The 23,715-nt window shown below is 37.1% G+C and overlaps 1 protein-coding gene and 1 pseudogene across 3 annotated transcripts in view; one reads left to right on the top strand and one right to left on the bottom strand.

Annotated features, from left to right (window-relative positions):
* The window catches only part of ZNF385D (zinc finger protein 385D), a 953,569-nt gene that overhangs the window by 631,615 nt on the left and 298,239 nt on the right, over nt 1-23,715 (bottom strand). The window lies entirely within an intron of this gene.
* Nucleotides 9,853-11,281, top strand: LOC118894151 (annotated as a pseudogene).

The raw sequence follows: 23,715 nt of genomic DNA, 5'->3' as shown, positions 1-23,715 counted from the left end.
CTCTGTATTTTGGTGTCCAGAACTTTCCCTCAAGCCAGTGAACTTGGAGACATTGAAGTCATATCTAGGTTGTCTATATGTAGCTACTTAGGACCCCAGCTGCTCCTGAGAAATGAGACTCAAATCTCTTTGCCATTAATCAGAGATAGAATTATAACTGAGATCTAAACAAATTTCTCTAAGTCCCAGGTGAAGGAGCTGGGGACTGTTCATATCCACTGCCTCCAGGGTAGAAAAATAATGAGGAAGGTAATCTGAATGACTGAACATTACTGAACAAGCACTTTTTAGTATAATAATTGTCAGCCTTGGCAGATTCAACTAGGAGGACAACTGATGATAGTAGCTCAGCACAACTGTTCCAACCAAAATGACAGTAGAGCAGGCAGCAGGGGATCTGCTAAGTGGGATAAACAAATGGCCACTAAGAAGAAAGAGTCAAAGGAAAATATTCACCCAGGGTTTCAATTCAAAGCGCCAACACGCATTTTTGCAGACCAGATAAACTTTTCTAAAACCGCTCACTTTTGCTGCAATTTCATTAACCATATGTTCTCAGGACTATTATTCCTCACTATCTTTCTCTCTGTTCTAGAATACTCAATAGAGATATTCTCTTAAAAACACAATGACTTGACAGCCCTTTGCTACATATGTTCATATACAAAGGACATTGTGGCTTGACTAAAATCTCGTTTAAGGTAGTTCATTGGCATTTAATTAAAATGGACAACCCACCAGCCATTTTTTTCCCCAAGTCTGCTACCTGGAATGCTCAGAGAACTACCATGGCAGGAAAGCAATTCCTTGATCTTCTTCCAGTGATACTTTCTTCTTTCATTATCTCTCATTTTCATTCACATAAGTGATGGCAAATACCCTGAGATTTACTGAATGAGTTACTTTTAATGCCTAAGAAATCCATCATCTGTTGATGAATTCATCTAAGACAAGTTACATTCCAGTTGTGATGGATAGAGTCGAGTCATCCTCAGGTCAGTTTTCTGTTTGGAGCACATTGTAAAATAGTCAAAAACAGGTAATTTTCTAAATTAAATTGTATTGGGAGAAGTAATTTATTTTATGGAAAAGTTTTTAGGCTTATCCCATAAAAACAAAGGAAAAGTTGAACCAAGGAAAACTTTACTGTAGATTACATTGCATGTATCCAACAGGTAATTGGGAAATATATGTACATATTCAATTATACCTACTTTGAATAAACAAAGAACAATCACTAAGATTTATATTAAGTTTTATGTGACCAAAATTGAAGAATTTGAAGGATAAAATTACACTCGTAACTGTACTATAAATGAACAGTTCACTTGATTTCTCTATGTCAGTAGTAAAGACTTCCACTTTTGATTAAATCATTAAACAGATATAAGCCACATAATTTTTCCAAGTAAACTAAGCAGTTTTTAATGCCTTATATTCTCAGGTCTAATCTAATTTATAATTCTATTATTCCATTGAATATTACATATATTTAATATGTTACATATCTAAACAAAATTCCAAAATTCTATTAATCCATTACAATGCAATATAATATAGTATAATGTAATATAATATATATGTTTATATAAAATAAACTAAATAAAAACAACCCAAAACAGTGACTATTTCCTACTGACTTTCACAATCTATCCAGGTTTCTGACTTACTCCAAAGATTCAATATGTGATACAGATCTCTAGAGAGTAAATTTAAATCAAGGAGGAGATAAAATATACACCAGGTGAAAGCTTAGGGCCTCTCCATTACAGACTATGGCAAAGATCACAAGCTGAAATTCTGTCAAGGGCCAGGTAGGTGGGAATGTAACCGGGTGTAAGAAATCCCAGGTAGAACTGGTTTGAGTTTTGGGAACCATAGCACATTGGAGGGTACCTGTCCTCCTGAGGACATTCAGATTAGAAAGAAGTTTAAAATGATTCTGACCGAAAAAACAAAACAACAAAATAAACAAAAAATCCAAGTCTACAGACCAAATTCAGCCAGTGCATTTTGAACGTCTTAATTCATTTTCTGCAACATGTCACTTATTGTCATAATAATGCTGTGTAACAAACCACAGCAAATCTCAGTGGACTGAATGGATAAAGAAGATGTGGTACGTGTATACAATTGAATATTACACAGCCATAAAAGGAATGAAATAATGCCATTTGCAGCAACATGAATGGACATGGAGATTATCACACTAAGTGAAGTAAGTCAGACAAAGACAAATACCATAAATCACTTATATGTGGAATCTAAAAAAATGATACAAATGAATTTATATACAAAACAGAAATAGACCCACAGACATAGAAAACCAACTTATGGTTATCAAAGGGGAAGGCGGGGAGGATAAATTAGAGTTTGGGATTAACAGACACACACTACTATATATAAAATAGATCACCAACAAGGACCTACTGTATAGCACAGTGAACTATACTCAATATTTCGGAGTAACCCCTAAGGGAAAAGAATCTGAAAAAAAAAAATATATATATATATATGTATAACTGAATCATTTTGCTGTATACCTGAAACTAACACAACGTTGTAAATCGACTATACTTCGATTAAAAAAAAAAAACTCATTGGGTTAAAACAACTGTCATTTCTTCTCATGCTCACATTTGAATAGATTGGAATCAGCTGATCTCAGTGGGTTTGGCTGGGCTCATCTACAGCCTGCAGGTTCCATTCAAATAAGTTCCATGTGTCTCATGGTGGCACCCAGGCAGGATGGGCAATGGCCACTCAGAATGAGAAGGCAAATCAGTAAGGTTCCTCTATCCACCATGAAGCTGTGGCAGAGATGTGAAGTGAAACACTAGAGAAACGACATATTGAAATTAATAATTTAACCAACCATATCTGAGCATTTGCTGTGTGACTCTGTGTAAGATATTTGTGGTAAAATCTCAGGCTCTAGAGATACATCGACCTGATTTGAATTCTAGCCAAGCCATTCGCTAGCTGTGTGGCCCTGGGCAGGTTCATTAAATTCTCTCAACCACAGCTTATTCTTTCTTTTTTTTTTAACTTTAGTTACAAATTTTATTTTACCCAACATATCGAAAACAGTATCATTTCAACATGGAATCCCTATAAAATGTTAATAAAATATTTTACTTTTTGGGGGGTGCCAACAGTGTGCATTTCATACTTATAGGTGTTTAGTATTTAAGGACATTTTCTTCCCACCCAAGGCTTATTCTTCTTAAAATAGAAATAACAATAGGAAGAATACCTATCTCATAGTTTCTATGCAGTAAATCAGATAATCATTTTAAAGTGACTAGCACTGTTCCTGGAACACAGCAAAACATTCAACATGATATGTTAGATCACATCATTATAAATTGCTTTGGAAAAGGACTTGGAATAGGAAAATCAGTATTTTGTTTTTATTATATCAACTGATATTGCAATCTCATTACTTAAAAGCAGATGTAAATTACTCCAAAGCATTTTTTAAGCCCAATTTACTTTTTCTGACCTCCACACCCTGGAAACACCAAATTGGCAGACAATTAGATCAGCTGAAATAAAGACTGGTGGAAAAACCATTACAATTCATGGTTTGCATCTGCTAAGCCTGGCATTTAGGCCATATTCTTGTTTATTCCAATCAAGCAGTATCATGGAAAATAAATGAAGAAGGGAAGGAAGGAAGGAAGGAAGGGAGGGAGGGAGACCAACTCTAAATAATTCAAATTGATCATGCAGGACCCTTAGGCAATGCTACAGGAGCTGGCAGGGGGCAGGAAGGAATTGTAGTTTGGTTGAGAGATGGTTTATTAAAATTCCCGTAATTCATGTTTTGATAATTCCACATTATGGCACTGTATCATCCATTTTCTTGCTGGACAAAACAAACTGTATTAGTCAGCACACTTTTCATTTCAAAAGAGATGGGACTCAATGAAGCTTAAGTGAAGAATAAGAAATGGGGAAGGGAATTTGATGTGAGTTCCTTCCAAAAAGCTGCCTTGGATTATCAACAGCTGCCTGGGACCCAAGCCTCCAGGATTCAAGCTAAGGCAGCAACACTCCTGAACTGCTGAGTTAGCAAAACGGGCTTGGCTCTCCCCACTCCTCACACAACGATGGCCTCTTCACAGAATTGGATAACGGATGTGCCATAAAGTGAGGCTGCAATTCCAACCCTGATTGGTCACAGGGCAATCCTGGAGGTGACCGCCCTTCTGGTCAGCACTGAGAGTTAATAAAACAACAACAAACTTCTCACTTAAGTAACAGGATTGTGTGTGTGTGTAAGAGAGGGAGGAAAAGGGAGAGGAAGGGAGGGAGAGGGATACACAACAATAGATACAGTGTGTGTGTGTGTGTGTGTGTGTGTGTGTGTAAGAGAGGGAGGAAAAGGGGGAGGAAGGGAGAGAGAGGGAGACACAACAACAGACACAACAAAGTGTGTGTGTGTGTGTGTGTGTGTGTGAGTGTGCGGGTGGGGCTGTGAGCAAGGACGAGTGGATTAGGGTTATTAGCTTTCTTAACATCAACACCAACCTGGGGCTGGTGCTGGGAAGATTTTCCTCCATGAAACAATGCACTGAAGTAAGATAAGTGAGATAAGAGGTGGGTAATGGTATCCTTTTCTTGTGCAAAGCTAGAGAAATATCTTTTGTGATAGGGTTGTGGGGAGAAGAGGGTGGGCAGGAACCGTTTGCCAGAGCTTTCTCAGGTACATTCGTTTTAGGAAACATTATGCACAGAGTTGAAAATCTGGAACTGTATTCCCTAAAAACCATTCATCAGTTTCTGGGAATGTCTTTTTCTCTTCCAGCAGATATGGGGACTCAGTTTGAAGACCATATATAAATTCTCAAGATCAGAGATTATGTCAATTTTTTTCACTGCTGTATCCCTGGCCCTAAACACCCATACTAGTTGCTCAACAAATATTTATTGAAAAAAATGAATAATACTGATTAAATTCAAAGTGAATTTCAATCCACTATCAATATATACTCTTTTCCATAAGTAAATGAATAGAGTAATATTAATGAAGGGAAAAGGATAGGCAAGCCTTTTACTAAAGGGGAAATTAAACCATTACTTGGTCAATAAGTTTTAGTTATGTAAATTGTACTTCCTCTTTAGACAGAGAAAATGCACACTGATACACTGAATGCTCTAGAAAATTCTGGGACATTTTTTCAACTTTGTTTATATTTCTAAAACTTATTTGAACAGTGAATCCGTTTTAATTCTCATTTAAAACATTTTAACATCCATGGAAACTAATGACCCTAGAACATGAAGAAATAAAGTTTGGAATATTTAATACATGACATAACATAGTCTATTATTATTTGGTTAGCACTGCTCAATCAGAAAATAAGAGAAAATCTAATAAGAGAGGCCATCCACTTGAGAATTTTACAAAAATAGTGACTATTAATTAAAGAAGAGAGTTTTGAGGTTCATTTCCAATTGCTTCATTATTCAATTACCAGACATAGAATATTTTGACTCCTAAACTATAAAAAGTTATCAGAAGAAATTTAAAATTGATAACAAACTTCACTTCATACCAAATTAAAATTAAATATTGATATTTTTATTAAATAATTTTATATAAATGTATATGAACTAATAATCATGGGTATTTAAAGGCTTTATTGATTTCTCGCTCTCTGAGTGCAGTATTAATGTGACTAAAGCTTGGGTAACAGGGGAAAAGTTAATTTAATAACTTGGTAGTGGTAAAGAACGTTTTCTCAAACTAAGTTTTCTGAATTTCTTCAAGGGGAAAAACAATGTCTGAAAACATTTCAGCAGCGAGCATAAATTATAGAGAAAAGTAGTCATTTATATATTAACTGAGTAGTGCCATGAGGTCAGAGCCTTTGGGTTAGCCTTTACCCCTTTATTTCTCTCCTGTACAAATGTACCTGAGTCTGACCATTTCCCTCCCCTGTCCTGTTCCCTATTCTAAGACACTGTCATCTCTGGATTCTGGGTCATCTCCCAGCTGGGAGTCCTGGTTGAACTTCTATCCCACTAGAGTTTATTCTCCAAAAAGCATCTGGCTTTTAGAATGTATGTTAGACCATATCATTCTCTTGTTCTCAAGCCTCCCTTGGCTTATATAACACTTAAAGTAAAACTCAAAGTCTTTAATTCCTATAGCCTCCAAGACCCTTGGGATCTGGTCCCTGGACACATTTCCAACCTCATTTCTTGTCACTCCCTTCCAACATTTCAGCCACACTAGCCTCCATAGTGTTCTTTGAGCATATCAAGTGTTAGCCTGTCAGGGTGGTCTTTGGTAACCAAAAATATGCCCTCTCTTACTCTCCCCTCCACCGCCTTCCAATGTCCCTGCCTACAGACACTCCACCAGCTATTACCTTACCCTGACTCATAGCTCACAATCTAGATTATGGTTTTTACTCATCTGGTTACTTGCTATTGTTCATCTCTGCCATTAAAATGCAAGATGTATGAAGGTATATCATGATACCTGTGTTGTTGCTTTAACCCCAGCACCTAGAACAGTACTGGTGAATAGCATGCCCTCAATAAATAATCACTGGATAAATTCATGAATAAAATAATTTTAAACATGAAAATATTTATTGCTACATTAATTAAGACAATCTTTTAATACTTAAAATATTCAAAATTTCCATAAAGAATGAACATTCTTTCCACTTCATAACACTGTACATGAGAAAATCTATATTCATAACTAAGAAAATATTGCCATATAAAAGGCCTGCTTCTTGTAGCAATCAAGAAATTTGGTTCAACCTCCTACACTGTTGGTGGGAATGTAAATTGCTGCAGCCACTATGGAAAACAGTATGGAGGTTCCTTAAAAAACTAAAAATAGAGTTGCCATATGATCCACTCCTGGGCATATATCTGGAGAAAACTGTAATTTGAAAAGGTACATGCACCCCAATGTTCATAGAAATACTATTTACAATAGCCAAGACATGGAAGGAATCTAAATGTTTATGAATGGATAAAGATGTGGTATAATATTACTCAGCCATATAAAACAATGAAATAATGCCACTTGGAACAACATGGATGGACCTAGAGATTATCATACTAAGTGAAGTAACTCAAACAGAGAAAGGCAAATGCTATATGATATCACTTATATGTGGAATCTAAAATATGACACTAATGAACTTATTTACAAAACGCAAACAGACTCACACACATAGAAAACAGTCTACGGTTACCAAAGTGGAAAGGGGGTGAAGGAGGAATAAATTAGGAGTTAGGGATTAACATATACACACTACTGTATATAAAATAGATAAACAACAAAGTCCTACTGTATAGCACAAGGAAAGATATTCAGTATCTTGTAATAAACCATGATGGAAAAGGATATGAAAAAGAATATATATATATATATATATATATATATGTATATATATATATAACTGGATCACTTTGCTGTACACCAGAAACTAATGCAAAATTGTAAGTCAACTATACTCCAATTAAAAATAAAGAAGAAAGTTGGTTCAATTATAATGTGCTGAACTTGTGATGAAAATTTTGAAAATAAAACATACACGCTACTTTAACATACTTAACATTGTGATGGTTTTAAAATATGTCTACAAATTTTTAAATTACTCAACTGCCTCCCATCCCCAAAGTGTGGCCCATCCCCACTGCCCCTAATGGACTGTGTGTGACTTGTGAGACTAGGTCCTTGAAGACATTGCAGCTTCCTCCTGCTCTATCACCAACTACCATGTGGTGAGAACATACAAGCAGCCCTTCGGGGACGTCCGTGCAGCAAGTAACTGAGGCCTCCAACCAACAGCCGAAGTGGATCTTCCAGCCCTGGTCAAGGCTTTCAGTGACTGTAGCCCCATTGCTTATCACTCCCTTCCAACATTTTAACCATCCTAGCCTCCATATTGTTCCTTGGACATCTCAGCAACCAATCGAATGAGGAACCCTGAGCCAGAATCACCCAACTAAGCCACTTCCACGATCCACAGAAATTACATGAGATGATAACAGTTTACTATTTATCCATTAATTTGGGGATGACTTGTTATACAACAATGTATAACTAATACAGACATATACCTTTTTCACTAAAACAGGGAATTCATGAAGCAGCCAGTGATATGAAATTTTGCCTAATTTCTTTAACTTTTCTGAACCTCAGTTTCTTCCTCTGAATAATGGAAACGATGTTATCTCTCACATCGATTTACTGTGAAGATTAAACAATTTATCATATGTACACAATGACTAGAACACTGCCTAATTAATTTTGATTTACTTACTTTTTCCTCAATAAGGAGTCTGCAAACATATTATGTCACTTTGTTTACACTTGTCTCAAAAGATTGGTAAAAATGTAGTGAGGCCTCACAGTTAGAGAGAGCTTGATTCTTAAATGCATCATGATACAAAACATAGTGCATAAACTGTATTTGAAATAGATTTTCTCATAAAAATTTCTAGGAAAAAAAGAGCATAATACTTGGAAATCCCACTGAAGCCTATGACAACTTATAAAGTCCCTCAAAGTAGTTAAATTGAAAATAACAATAGAATGAACGCATATTTGTAGAGGATTCTGTCCTCAGACGCCCCTCCAAGGCTGAAGGAATTGTGTCCATCTGCTGGGCATGCACCTGCTGACAGCCCTGATCTCAGCCTTCTCCAGGAGTTATGCTCAGTTGAAGACAGCTGCCCTCTCCGACATCACAGCCCCTTTCTTGGGGCAGCCAGCATCCAAGGACGGGTTCACATGGGACTTAAATGCCCAGCTCCCTGGCCCCAGCTGTGCAATTATGAACAGGGCTCCCAGCTCCAATTCTCCCTTGGGGTGGTTGAGGCCTTTGTTGTGACGGCAGCACAGCCCAATTTTTCCCTCTAACAGTTATTACTCCTGAGAGCATGCCTCAAGAAACTTTCTGTAAGCAAATCTCCACCCCAGAATTTGCTTCCTGGAGAACCCAAATTGCACCTCCTCATGGGTCTCACTTTGCACTTCACCTTCAGGGGTCTGCTGGCGTTAGACTCTAGTTGTGGGTCTAGAGGAACAGAGGGAAGTGGTGAGGACACCCGGCACTGAGTCTTAAGGGAGGTCATTTCAGGTTCCTCAGGCAATGCAGGCTAGTCCCCCCAGAGGAGAGTGGAAAGAGATTGTTCTCTAACCTAAGTGCCATTGTTTTAGGAATAGGAAATGGAATTAGACGAGCACAGAGGGGCAGAGATTTTGTGATAATCTGCATGGTAACTCAGGACAATTTCAAGAGCTATTAAAAAGTACAGAATTTGTTGATTATTATATGAATTTCTTTAATAGTGTTATGTATCCTTAATGCTAGTGTATCAATAGGGTAATTCACCTAGGCAAGCACCCATCATGTTTTGACAGTATAATGTCGGAATTAAGATCATGGCCTCTAGAATCTTAGAAATGTGAGTTCAAATCCAAGTTAAGCTTCTCACTGTCTGTAAATTCTTAAATAAATTAGTTAACCTTTCCCAGCTTTGATTTTCATATCCATATAACAGGGAATATAAGACCGACCTCTCAACATTATTGTGATCACAATGAGATAATACCTGTAAACCATTTAGCTGTTTGCTCCATGTCTTAAAACCTCAATACGTGATGATTGTTTCTGTTTTTGTTATAAACACAGAAAGCAAAGGTACTAAAAGAGACTTTCCTGATGTTTGCAATGGGTCATCTTAAAAGACAGGGCACCGCCAGCGTCTGGGGCAGGAGGACAGAGGAGCCCTTCCCGTTGCCAGTGCCGGCCTTGTGTCTTGGAATTACTTCGCTCGAGAGTGAGTAGGCAAGCAGCGCCATGAGCAACCCCTACCATCGTCCCCAGAACTGGGGGCCCGGGCTCCAGCGGCGGGCCGGGGTGTGGGGGAGGCAGCGGCACCAAGGTAATCCAGGTGACTAATGTCTCCCCGAGCGCTAGCTCTGAGCAGATGCGGACCCTCTTCGGTTCCCTAGGGAAGATCGACGAACTGCACCTCTTCCCGTCTGATGATTCGCCTTTGCCAGTCTCATCCCGAGCCTGCTTTGTTATGTTCCATGATCCGGACTCAGCAGTCGTGGCACAGCATCTGACAAACACTGTATTTGTTGACAGAGCTTTGATAGTCGTACCATATGCAGAAGGAGTTACTCCTAATGAGACCAAGGCTTTGTCTCTGTTGGCACCAGCTAATGCAGTGGCAGGTCTTCTGCCTGGTGGTGGACTCCTGCCTACTCTTAACCCACTTACCCAGATTGGTGCTGTTCCATTGGCTGCTTTGGGAGCTCCTCTCTTGGTCCTGCCCTTGCTGCGCTTGGGCTTCCTGGCGCAAACTTGGACTCTCAGTCTCTTGCTGCAGATCAGTTGCTGAAACTTATGAGTACTGTTGATCCCAAGTTGAATCATGTAGCTGCTGGTCTTGTTTCACCAAGTCTGAAATCAGATACCTCTAGTAAAGAAATAGAGGAAGCCATGACGATAGTACCAGAGTTACACTTCCTAATTTCTGCTGCTATATAACCAGGTAAGAAGGAAGAAAAACGAAGGCACTCGAGGTCAAGATCATGTTCTAGGAGGAGGAGGAGTCCCTCATCTTCTAGGCACACTGGTCAAGAAGCAGATCTAGAAGGCGATCACATTCTAAGTCAAGGAGCAGACGACGATCCAAAAGTCCAAGACAGAGAAGATCTCATTCCAGAGAGGGGTAGAAGGTCAAGGAGCACATCAAAAAACAGAGACAAAAAGAAAGAAGACCAAGAAAAGAAATGTTCTAAAACACCACCAAAAAGTTATAGCACAGCCAGACGTTCCAGAAGTGCAAGCAGAGAGAGATGACGACGAAGAAGCAGAAGTGGCACAAGATCTCCTAAAAAGCCTAGGTCTCCCAAAAGAAAATTGTCTCGCTCACCATCCCCTAGGAGACATAAAAAGGAGAAGAAGAAAGATAAAGACAAAGAAAGAAGCAGAGATGGAAGAGAACGACCCACAAGCAAGAAGAAGAAAAGGAAAGATAAGGGAAGGGAACGGGAAAGAAAATCAGAGAGTGATACAGATGTGAAACAGGTTACACGGGATTACGATGAAGAGGAACAAGGGTATGACAGCGAGAAAGAGAAAAAAGAGGAGAAGAAACCAAAAGAACCAGGTTCTCCAAAGACAAAAGAATGTTCTGTGGAAAAGGGAACTGGTGATTCACTAAGAGAATCCAAAGTGAATGGGGATGACCTCATGAAGAAGACATGGATATGAGTGACTGAATATTGCCTCTGTGGGAATCCAACTGTATACATGCATCAGTGTCATTCCTCCGTGTGATTTCTTAATGCTGTATTTGTTCATCTCAAATCTAGATGTATACAGCTCTGAGTCATAAATGGTTATAAAGCTCTTGATGTTCATATTAGTTATTTACATCCAAAAGCTTTTAGAAAAATGATACATGGGTAACCAGTTCTTGACAGGTAGAAATCTGATTGAGTAAACAAGCAGTTTTACTATTCTGGGTCTGCTTCATAACAAAAATGAAAAGCTGCACGCATCTACAGTAGGCATGGCTTGTTTATGTTGTATGATCTCCTTTATTAAGTTTACTTACAGTATTTCTAGAATTTGATTCATTGCCGTAATAGAGCCATGTAGGGAATGCACTGACTGCATGTTAATTGTGGCAGGAATATCCTAAATGTCATTCAAATCCTCCAACATGATGGATCTACTTATGGTCTTGTTTGTTGACATGACAAATTAACATTCTTATAGTTACAACTGGAAATGAGCATTTGACACAGATAATCCTTTAAGCCTTGTGGCTAAAATTTTGTGGCTTTTGTTTAACTTTGAAAGGTTATATATGCACTAACCTTTTTTGATGGCTATAATTAGACTTTAATTACAGAAACAAGATTTCAAATGAAACTGTCTTTGGCAGTAAGTAAATAGCATATTTTGAAGTAGAGTTGTATACTTTTTCATAAGATGTCTGGGAATTTTTTTCCTAAAATAATTTATTGAACATCTACATCAGTGAAAGTTATCTGCCTATCCTGAAGTCCATCTGTAAAAGAAAGTTATCTCTTGCCCTGATTTTCAATTTTCCACTCTTTTATTAATTTGTTTTAATCTCGTTGGAAAAGGGGGATAGTGCATTTTAAATTGACCTTCACATGCTTTTAAAAATAAGATAAACCTACTTGATAATTTACTTTTTATTTGATCTCAAGTTGTATAAAACCAATACATTTTGTGTTACTGTTACTGCAGTAGTAATGAGGCACACAGTGATTCCATGTTAAATGCAAAGTAGTTAGGCAACTGTTTTCTTACAGGAGTTTCCAAGCTTCACTTTTGTGCACTAAAAACAAAAGTACTATAGTCTGTGCCATGTTGATGTACAGTTTCTGAAATTGTTTTACAAGACTTTGATAATAAAGCCCTTAAACTAAAAAAAAAGAAAAGAAAAGAAAAGAATAGAAAAAAGAAAGACAGGGCAAAGAAGAAATGTAACGTAATGCTGAATGGCCTTGCCCCTTATCTCAGAAATTTGGTTGAAGCCCGCAAACGTGAGAACAATAGCTAGAAACACCCTCCCTACACCTCCACTTCCCTTTTGGGGAAACCCAACAAGTTTCCCCAAAAGGTGACCAAACTGGCCTTTCTGCCCTTATCCTAACTTTCTTCAATAAGTACACATATAATACAAACATAAATAATATAAATATAAAATAAGAGTAGATGTAAATAGAAATATAAATGTTAACTTAAATATATACAGAAGAGGATTTCAGTGCTCTGGAATTAATAAGTAAGGAAATTACTTGGCTTTTCTCTTGCCCTCCTCATAAGACTTTGAGAGATCTGCCAAGAAAAGCACTAACAGAGAAGGAGGACCTCTAAGAGGGTGAAATAAATACCCCAGACCCCAGCTAGATAGATGCCTGCAAAGCTGCACAAACAGTCAAAGCGACACCCAACTCAGATGTCTACAGAGTGCTTGGGAGAGCTTGTCTCTGCTTGATTGTAAAGACTGGTGCCTGCTTCTCCAGAAAGTTCTGAAGGTGGGAAGCCTCTGGAACATCCCCCAATGGCAGAGTCAAGAGTAGGGCAACAGGAGCTATGGTCTGCAGTCCCATGTTGGTGTGGCAGGGATACCTGAGTTGGCCCTGCCAGGTGAGTGTAGGACAACATCCAGGTGTGAGCCAACTTGATGAGACCTTAACCCAGGAGGGCCTTGTTTGCTTGGGCAAAGCAAACAGATCAATTTGTTGAGGAAAGGAGTGGGTGTGAGCTTAAGCAAGTGGTATGTTGGAGCATGTATTGCTCCAATTAGGCAAATACACAAGACCAGAAATCTGGCAAAGGGGGTTGTTTCCAAAGAACATAAAATACACTGCGGTAGAAAACCAGCACAAAATACCTATCATGACCAGTAGCCACAAACTGTACCAGGAATAAAAGACATTTTGTCCTTTTTCTTCTAATCTCTACGCTTGCTATGCTGAGTCTGGAAAAGTCAGAAGGGAGAGAGATAAAAAATAAAACACAGATCACAGCCTTGTCTAAGTGGACTTGGGGAATCTGAATAACATTTGAGGCTCAATTTTGAAATCGGATCACCTAAGGATTGTTTAGCCCTGAAAGTGAGGATTATCAAAAAATAAGATTGTTCTTATAATTGAAAATGACAAGAGAGCTACTGTATCTTGCTGAGATGCCTTCAGTGCCAGGGAAAGGAGAGCCAACAGAGAAAGGTTGAAAGGAATGATGGGAGAAAAAAAATGCAGTCTGTTTCTGTGGTGTATTATGTTCAGCCCATTTAGTAAGTTGGGATAGAGTTAAAAGATATTTCCAGATAGGAGAAAAAAATAGACCGTTTATGAGACAACTGTAGTTTTGAAAAATCAAATATGAAAGAAAGGACAAAAATGATATAGGCTTCTGTGTTCCTAAGGGGGAAAAAAAAAGGTGAAAAGATGCTGGGTGAGATGAAGGTGAAAAGATGCTGGGTGAGATGATTCCCTACTTGTGCACCAGGGGGCACTGTAAAAGCAGGGCAGCTTTGTTGTTAGCAGTAACTAGACCAGAAGAAGAAATGCAGTTCGGGAGGAACACCTATGAAGGTAAGTGGTGTGCACTTAGCTATTTATGTTTAGCTCACGTTTCCTAGTTGGTGGCTCAGGACCTGAGATTGAGCATAATTGTCACATGAACAAGAAACTGAAAATACATCTCTTTGGAAACATAATCCAGGTTGCTAAATAAATTTCACCTCTACTGATTGCTTCACACTATCAATGAAGTCTAAAATCAGACGTGCCCCATTCCTGTTTAGTTTCCCTACTTTCTAACATCCATAAATTCAGCAGTGGATGATGAAAGTCTAGATCACACTCAGGCATCTAATGCGACTGTAAAGAAGCATTCTTTCCCTCTGTGGAATTACTCTTTTAAATGTTCCTGCTTTCCAATTTACATCATCTAGAAGCTGTTAAAGTAATGGCATAGGCAATAGAAAAATGAAAGGGAATATGGAAAAGAAAATTACTTGTGTCTGTGTTCTATTCATCACATTGCCTGTTGAGTTTATATCACTGGCTTCAGATTTATCCCGTTTCTTGTCTTTTATGACTGGAGACATTAAGGGCAACCTGTCAGCTCTGTAAAATAACATTTGTAATCCTTTCAATCTTCTCCATGTAATCTTTAATAACTGTCTTACGTTCAAGTTGACAGCAAAGCAAGTAATAAAATGCTTAATACCATTTTATAGGTCACATAACACAACAGTTTATTTTAGTTCAACAGGGCGATAACAGGTAACAGATAATGAAGTCAGTACAGATTTGTACAACATAGTTTGTGAGCTGGCAACAGCTTCGGAAAAGCCTTAGAAAATCTTCTTTTGAGCTCTAACAAAACAGAAGTGCATTTCCCATTTTTCTCTCTTTCTAATGACTCATGAGAGTCAATCTCAGAGTTGCTGCACCTCAATTTTCAAAACTTGATGTCTATTATTACGTAAACAAGTCAACTTTTTAATGGGAAAGGATGTCTTTCTCCCAGAACTTCAAATGACAAAAGTGAAAGAAGCAAAGAAGTGATTATTCTACAACCATTTAGGAATACAAAATTAGATTCTAAGATCTCTCTAATACAGTAACAACCACTGGCTGCCTGTGACTATTGAAATAAAAATAGAAATTAATTGAAATGCCATAAAATGTAAAATCCATTAACTTTAACAAGATTGTATTCTTTCATTATGGCTTATCTCCCTTTTTATCTATTTTAATAGTTTAAACATAGTTATTTTAGAGGCTCTTTCAGATCGTTGTATAATTTCTAGATATCTTGGTGCTAACTCCACTCATGTTTTGCACCTAGTGACACTGCGTCTTCACAGAAACCAGACTACTCTTTGGCTGTTTAGTTCCAGCTCTATGCTTTTAGCAATACTACAAATCCTGTCCCCTCTTTGGCATCTGACCGTCCAGTGGTTAGGACTCTGCACTTTCACTGCCAAGAGCGTGGGTTCAATCCCTGGTCAGGGAACTAAAATCCCGCAAGCCACACAGCATGGCCAAAAAAAAAAAAAAAAAAACCTCAAAATGCCATCCTTGGCATATCTGTGTGTAGTGATCTGAGAGCTAACTATTTCTCTATTTCCTCCCTCCCTCCCCGTCCATTACTCACTCTTGAACTTTAACTTTCATTATATTCTTTGGAAGATCTACTCCAGCAGCTGGATGTGCCTGGTTTCCTACCAGTTCAACACCATTCACTAACACCCTCTCTGGTTGGTGATTTTTCTTTGATCCTTTTTGCATCTTCTTTTCCTCATTCCCTCCCATATATTTTTCAGGTCTAATTCCTATAACAAAATTTTCATTCTACATACTCCTAGTTGAACCCTAATTGAACTCTTATACTAAGGATAATTGAATTTCTACAGCTGGTATGTGAGGAAGGACGCTACAGAAGTGTTGGCAAATGCACAACTGTGAAGAAATGCTTCCAGCTACAAGTAACAGAGTCTATTAATAGTATCTTAGATCAAAATGTCATGTAAAGCTAACTTAACAATAAATATAAAAGAAGGTATCTCAGAATTGGTACAGACACTTCAAGATATAATTACATACCAAGGCTCTAATTTACTCTCCATCACCCTCAGCTTTAATCTTTTGTTTTTATGTTTGGTGTTTCATTGTCACAAGAGGGCTGCCATGTCTCCAGAAATCACATCTGTGTTCAATTAATAAGAAGGTATATAGTGCAAGATTAGCGGCAGGTGTCCCTTGTGTTAGAAAATCCAATGTTTTAACAAATTACCCCCAGCTGACCTGTCCTTATATCTCCTTGGTCAGTATTGAGTCAAAGGAAAAATGAGATCACGGTTACTCAGGCTAATATGGATAATCTCTTGAATATGGCTGAAGGGTCTACATACCCTCACAACATAGGATCTCTAGCCACTGGCTAACAAATCAAGGTTCTTGTAGCAGGAAAGGAATATTTGAGGGGAAAGCAGGATGTTTATTGGGTAGGCAAGAGCCAGTGTCAGCCTTGGGATGGGGGGAGGAGGAACAGAATATATTCAGGATATGGCAAGACCCCAAAGGGGCTGAATTATATAGTAAATAGGTGATACAAAGGTAAGAGAAGCAACAAAAATGGCATGAAAACATGATGGACTTGACTCTAGAAAATTGAAGTTCATAGAAGAGTTTGAAACAAAAGAATGACACAAACATATCAGTGTTTTAGAATGGTATCTACTAGAATTTTTTGGTCTCTAAGGGGAAATAAAATGTCTCCACAAAGACTCCCTCTTCCCATAATCTTCCCTTAAGGAGGCATGAAGATGAAACCCCAGGATTCCAGACCACTTTTCTAGGTGTAAAGGTAGTAGATACGCCACAGCATTGGTAAACGGGGACTCCTCTACATGGCCCTCTTTCCCTTCTGTGTCCCCTGAAACAGCCCAGACCAAACCAGCAGCCTAGGGAACCTCAACTAAAGGCAGGCATCTTCCTTTGCTCCCCATGTCCCCTGTTGCTTTTGTGCTGCTGTCTGGTACAGGATGGATTTCAGAGTGCTAAGCTCTTGGCTACACTTAGAGAAAAGAACAACCTAGGGCAAATGAGACTTTGCTGCTCTGCTATTCTTATTGCTTTATTTGCTTTATTTTTTGTGTCACAAATTGGCTGAGTTCTGTATTGTGCCCTCACATTGATAACAGTGCTTTCCTAAATGCACTAAGTGACACATTCCACAAATGTGTCACTTAGAACTTTAAAGATAAGCAAACTTATATTTTATGAACATTATCTATTCACATTTTTTTAAAAAACTGGTGATTTTATCTATTTAAAGCACTATCTATGCTCTGGATAAAGAAAGGGGGTCACTTATTTTTAAATAGTACCACCTAAAATTATTTTTCTAAAAAGACAAGACAATCAATACATCCTACAGAGAAGTTGATGTCTGTGAAGTAACTGCTTTCTAGATACATTGTTCCTAAATTTTAAAACTTTATATTTAGCATGTCATTGGATGGCACACACATTGTTAATTTTTTCCCGTTATAACTTGTAAGAGGGTGTTAGTTGGGTACTTTGTTCAATATTTTAAATTTGCACTTAGAAAATTGAAACAAGTTTCTATGAGGGTTCCTCCCGGCCTTGGACACATTATGATGAGGGGACATAGAAAGGTGAGGCTATTTTCAAAGGACCAAACAGCTGTTTTAGTCACAGAAGGTCCTACAGTCACTCAAGGATAAAGGGCATGAGAAAACACTAATTAAAGATGATTTAAAAAAACACAAAATTTTCAAATGAAAAATCAGAATATTTATAATGTTAAACTTTGTTAAGGGTCCAAGAAATCTAGATAAATGATGTCACCAAAGCAAACCATTGCAGCATCCCTAGTTTTATAGGTAAGCCAAGCAATTACAGAAGCATAAACATTAACAAACGAGGTCACTTCCAATTATTTTATTTGTCAACATTTGACAAAATTCAACATCCATTCATGATAAAAATCCTCATCGAAGTTGGTATAGAGGGAACATATCTCAACAAAATAAAGATCATTTGTGACAAACCCACAGCTAACAACATACTCAGTGGTGAAATGCTGAAAGCCTTTCCACTAAAGTCGGGAACAAGACAAGGATGCCCACTCTTGATACTTCTATTTAACATAGTATTGGATGTCCTAGCAACAGCAATCAGACAAGAAAAAGAGATAAAAGGCATCCAAATTGGAAGGGAAGAAGTAAAACTGTCACTATTTGCAGATGACATGACACTATGTATAGAAAACCCTAAAGACTCCACCAAAAAACTATTAGAACTAATAAATGAATTAAGCAAAATTGCACAATACAAAATTAATATACAGAAATGTGTTGCTTTTCTATACACTAATAATGAACTATCAGAAAGAGAGCAAAAAAGAAAAAATCCGATTAAAATTGCATTAAAGAAAATAAATACCTAGGAATAAACTTAACCAAGGAGGTGAATGACCTATACTTTGAAAACTACAAAACACTGATGAAGGAAATTGAAGATGATAACAAGAATGGAAATATATCTTGGGTTGACAGATTGGAAGAATTAATATTGCTAAGATGGCTATACCACCCTAAGCAATCCATATATTTAATGCAAACCCTATCAAAATACCAATGATACTTTTCACAGAACTAGAACAAATAATTCTAAGATTTATGTGGACCCACAAAAGACCATCATTTGCCAAAGCAAACTTGAGAAAAAAGAACAAAGCCAGAGGAACCATGCTTCCTGACTTCAAACTATACTACAATGCTATAGTAATCAAAATAGCATGGTACTGGCACAAAAACAGACACATAGATCAATGCAAGAGAACAGAGAGCCCAGAAATAAACCCACGAACCTATGTTCAATTAATCTACAACAACAAAAAAGGATGCAAAAAAAAAAGGAGGCAAGAATATACAATGGAGAAAAAACAGTCTCTTCAATAAGTGGTGCTGGGAAAACTGAGAAGCTACATGAAAAAGAATGAGATTAGAACATTTCCTCACACCTTATACAAAAATAAAGTCAAAATGGATTAAAGACATAAATGTAAGACCAGAAAACATAAAAGTTCTACATGAAAACATATAACACTCTTTGACATAAATCACAGCAATAGTTTTTTGATCTGACTCCAAGGCAAAGGAAGCAAAAGTAAAAATAAACAAATAGGAACTAATTTAACTTAAAGGCTTTTGCACAGCAAAGGAAACCACTGACAATGAAAAGACAACCTACTGAATGGTTGAAAATATTTGCAAATGATGTGACCGACAAGGGGTTAGTACGGAAAATATACAAGCAGCTCATACAATTCAATATAAAAAAATTAAAAATGGGCAAAAAACCTGAATGACATTTTTCCAAAGAAGACATACAGATGGCCAACAGACATGAAAAGATGCTCAACATTACAAATCATCAGAGAAGTGCAAATCAAACCCAGAATGAGTTATAACCTCACAACTGTGAGAATGGCTACCATCAAAAGTCTACAAATAACAAATGTTGGCAAGGATGTGAAGACAAGGGAGCTCTTGTGCCTTGTTGGTGGGAATGTAAATTCATATAGTCACTGTGGAAAATCGTACGGAGGTTCCTCAAATAACTAAAAAAAGAACTACCATATGATCCAGCAATTCCACTCCTGGGTATATATGCAGAAAAAGAGAAAACATTAATTTGAAAAGATACATGTACCCAATGTTCACAGCAGCATTATTTACAATAGCCAAGATATGGAAGCAACCAAGTGTCCATCAGCGGATTAATGGATAAAGAAGATATGATATATATTCCACACACACACACATACACACACACACACACACACACACACACAATGGACTATTAGCCATAAAAAAGAATGAACTTCTTTGATTTGAATCAATGTGGATGAACCTAGAGATTATTATGCTTAGTGAAATAAGGCAGACAGAGAAAGACAAATACTCTATACATTTACATGTGGAATATAAAAAATAAAAGAAATGTATATAAGAAAACAGAAACAGGCTCACAGATACAGAAAACAAACTGGTGGATACCAGTGGGGGAGGGAAAAATGAGGGGCACGTTAGGGGTGGGAATTAAGAGATACAACTACTATGTATAAAAAAAATAAGCTACAAGGATATATTGTACAGCGCAGGGAAATATAGTCATGACTTTGTAATAACTTTAAATGGAGTATAATCTATAAAAGTATTGAATCACTATGCCGTACACATGAAACTAATATAATATTGCAGATCAACTCTACTTCAACAATATATCTAAAGTGAAAAATAAGTAAAAAACAATTATGTTGTTTGTAACAACTTACAATTTCAAATAGATTCAATTCAATCACTTTCTTTAAAGTTCTAGTGAGTTTATTAAGTTTGCATGATACATGATTAATATACAAAATCTATTGTATTTCTATACAATAACAGTAAACAATTAGAAAGTGAAATTTAAAAATTAGTACCATTTAAAATAATATTAAAATTTTGAAATACTGAGGGGTTTAACAGACAATACATGTGCAAATGTTTATGCTGAAAACTACAAAGCACTGCTCAAAAATTGAAGATGATTTAAATAATTTTTTTTAAGTTTCTATAGCCACTTTTTTTTTCAGTTGTACATATACTCACTTTAATCACTTTTATTAATCTCTATTTTCATGTCTTCAGAAAGCATTTAGTACATTGAAACATTTAAGAAACATTTCTTTGAAAAGTATAGATGTTAACCTATATTGAGAAAACAAATTGAATCCAGCATTCCCCATAGTTGGCCAAAAGTTAAAACATTCTACCTATTCATTTACCAAATCTATGAACAGAATACAAAATGTCCGCAGACTGAACACTCCGAAAGAGAAAGGCAGTGTGATATTCATGAAGTAGCTCAATCCTGGATGCTGAATATTGGCCTCACACAGGGTTAAACAATGCATGTTTCCGCACTGCAAATTACCCTCCTCTCTTATTATAAGAACTATAATATTTGACAGATAAATACTATTCCAGTTTCCATCCCATTCTTCATATCTCTAAATCATCTTAATCAAACTCCTACCCAACGTAGAATCTCAGGAATATTTGCGGCACATGGCAACCCATCTAAACAGTGGGCAGATGCATCCTTCTCTGAAAGTAAGAAGCAGTAGTTTAGATGCAAACCTGACAACGATTTCATCTGGCTCCATACTAGGGATCACTGAGCGACTGAAGGAAATCACTGGCATTTGCCTCCGCATCGTACATTTACTTATTAAATCCCACTGCAAATCTGCCATCACTGACCTCCGGCCATTCTCAGGAGCCACCTTTGAAGTTAATTGTACCTATTCCTCTACATGTCTATCATTTTTTTTAACTTATTATTTTATACTGGAGTATAGTTGATTAACAATGTTGTGATAGTCTCAGGTGTACAGCAAACTGATTCAGTTACACATATACATGTATCTATTCTTTTTCAAATTCTTTTCCCATTTAGGTTGTTACATAATATTAAGCAGAGTTCCCTGTGTTATACAGTAGGTCCTCCGTGGTTATCAATTTTAAGTATAGGAGTGTGTACATGTCAATCCCAAACTCCCTAACTATCCCTTCCCCCCACCCTTCACCCCCGGTAGCCATAAGTTCGTTCTCTAAGTCCCTGAGTCTGTTTCTATTTTGTAAATAAGTTCATTTGTATCATTTCTTTTTAGATTCCACATATAAGCAATATCGTACAATATTTCTCTTTCTCTGTCTGACTTACTTCACTCACTATGACAATCTCTAGGTCCATCCATGTTGCTGCAAATGGCATTATTTCATTCTCTTTAATGTCTGAGTAATATTCCATTGTATATATGTACCATATCTTCTTTATTCATACCTCTGTCGATGGATATTAGGTTGCTTCCATGTCTTGGCTATTGTAAACAGTGCTGCAATGAACACTGGGGTGCATGTATCCTTCTGGACCATGTTTTTCTCAGGATAAATGTCCAGGAGTGGGATTGTGGGATCATATGGTAGCTCTACTTTTAGTTTAAGGAACCTCCATACTGTTCTCCATAGGAGCTGTACCAATTTACATTCCCACCAACAGTGTAGGAGGGTTCCCTTCTCTCCACACCCTCTCCAGCATTTGTTGTTTGTAGATTTTTGATGATAACCATTTTGACTGGTGCGAAGTGATATCTCATTGTAGTTTTGATTTGCATTTCTCTAATAATTAGCAATGTTGAACATCTTTTCATGTGCTTCTTGGTCATCTGTATGTCTTCCTTGGAGAACTATTTAGGTCTTCTGCCCATTCTTTCACTGGGTTGTTTGTTTTGATGATATTAAGCCACGTGAGCTGTTGTAAATTTTGGAGACTAATCCCTTGTTGTTCATATCATTTGCAAATATTTTCTCCCATTCTGTGGGTTGTCTTTTCATTTCATTTATGGTTTCCATTGCTGTGCAAATGCTTTTGAATTTAATTAGTTCCCAATTGTTTATTTTTGTTTTCATTTCCATTGGTCTGGAAGGTGGATCAAAAAAGATCTTTCTGTGATTTATGTCAGAGAATATTCTCCCTATGTTCTCCTCTAAGAGTTTTATAACGTCTCACATCACATTTAGGTCTTTAACCCATTTTGAGTTTATTTTTGTGTGTGGTGTTAAAGAATGTTCTAATTTCATTTTTTCACAAGGAGCTGTGCAGTTTTCCCAGCATCATTTATTGAAGAGACTGTCTTTCCTCCAGTGTATAATCTTGCCTCCTTTGTCATAAATTGACCATAGGTGAGTGGGTTAATTCTGGGCTTTCTATCCTGTTCCATTGATCTATAGTTCTATTTTTGTGCCAGTACCATATTGTTTTGATTACTGTAGCTTTGTAATATAGTCTGAAGTCGGGGAGCTTGATCCCTCCAGCTCTGTTTTTCTTTCTCAAGACTGCTTTGGCTATTTGGGGTCTTTTGTGTCTCCTTACAAATTTTAAGATTTTTTGTTCTAGTTCTGTGAAAAATGCCATTGGTAATTTGATAGGGATTGCATTGAATCTGTAGATTGTCTTGGGTAGTATAGTCATTTTGAAAATATTGATTCTTCCAATCCAAGAACATGGTATATCTTTCCATCTGTTTGTGTTGTCTTTGATTTCTTTCATCAGTGTCTTATAGTTTCTGGAGTACAGGTCTTTTGTCTCCTTAGGTTGGTTTATTCCTAGGTATTTCATTCTTTTGATGCAATGGTAAATGGGATTGTTTCTTGAATTTCTCCTTCTGATCTTTTGTTGTTAGTGTACAGAAATGCAACAGACTTTTGTGTATTAATATTATAACCTGAAACTTTACCGAATTCATTGATGAATAGTTTTCTGGTAGCATCTTTAGGATTTTCTATGTATAGTATCATGACATCTGCAAACAGTGACAGTTTAACTTCTTTTCCAATTTGGATTCCTTTTATTTCTTTTTCTTCTCTGATTGTGCTGAATTCTCTTAACTTTTGTGTGTCTGTAAAGTTTTTGATTTCTCCATCAAATCTGAATGAGAGCCTTGCTGGGTAGAGTATTCTTTGTTGTAGGTTCTTCCCTTTCATCACTTTAAATATATCATGCCACTCCCTTCTGGCCTG

The sequence above is a fragment of the Balaenoptera musculus genome, chromosome 4 (genome assembly GCF_009873245.2).
Source record: "Balaenoptera musculus isolate JJ_BM4_2016_0621 chromosome 4, mBalMus1.pri.v3, whole genome shotgun sequence".
In the NCBI taxonomy this organism is placed as follows: Eukaryota; Metazoa; Chordata; class Mammalia; order Artiodactyla; family Balaenopteridae; genus Balaenoptera; species Balaenoptera musculus.
This window is presented reverse-complemented; position numbering and strand designations above follow the sequence as displayed.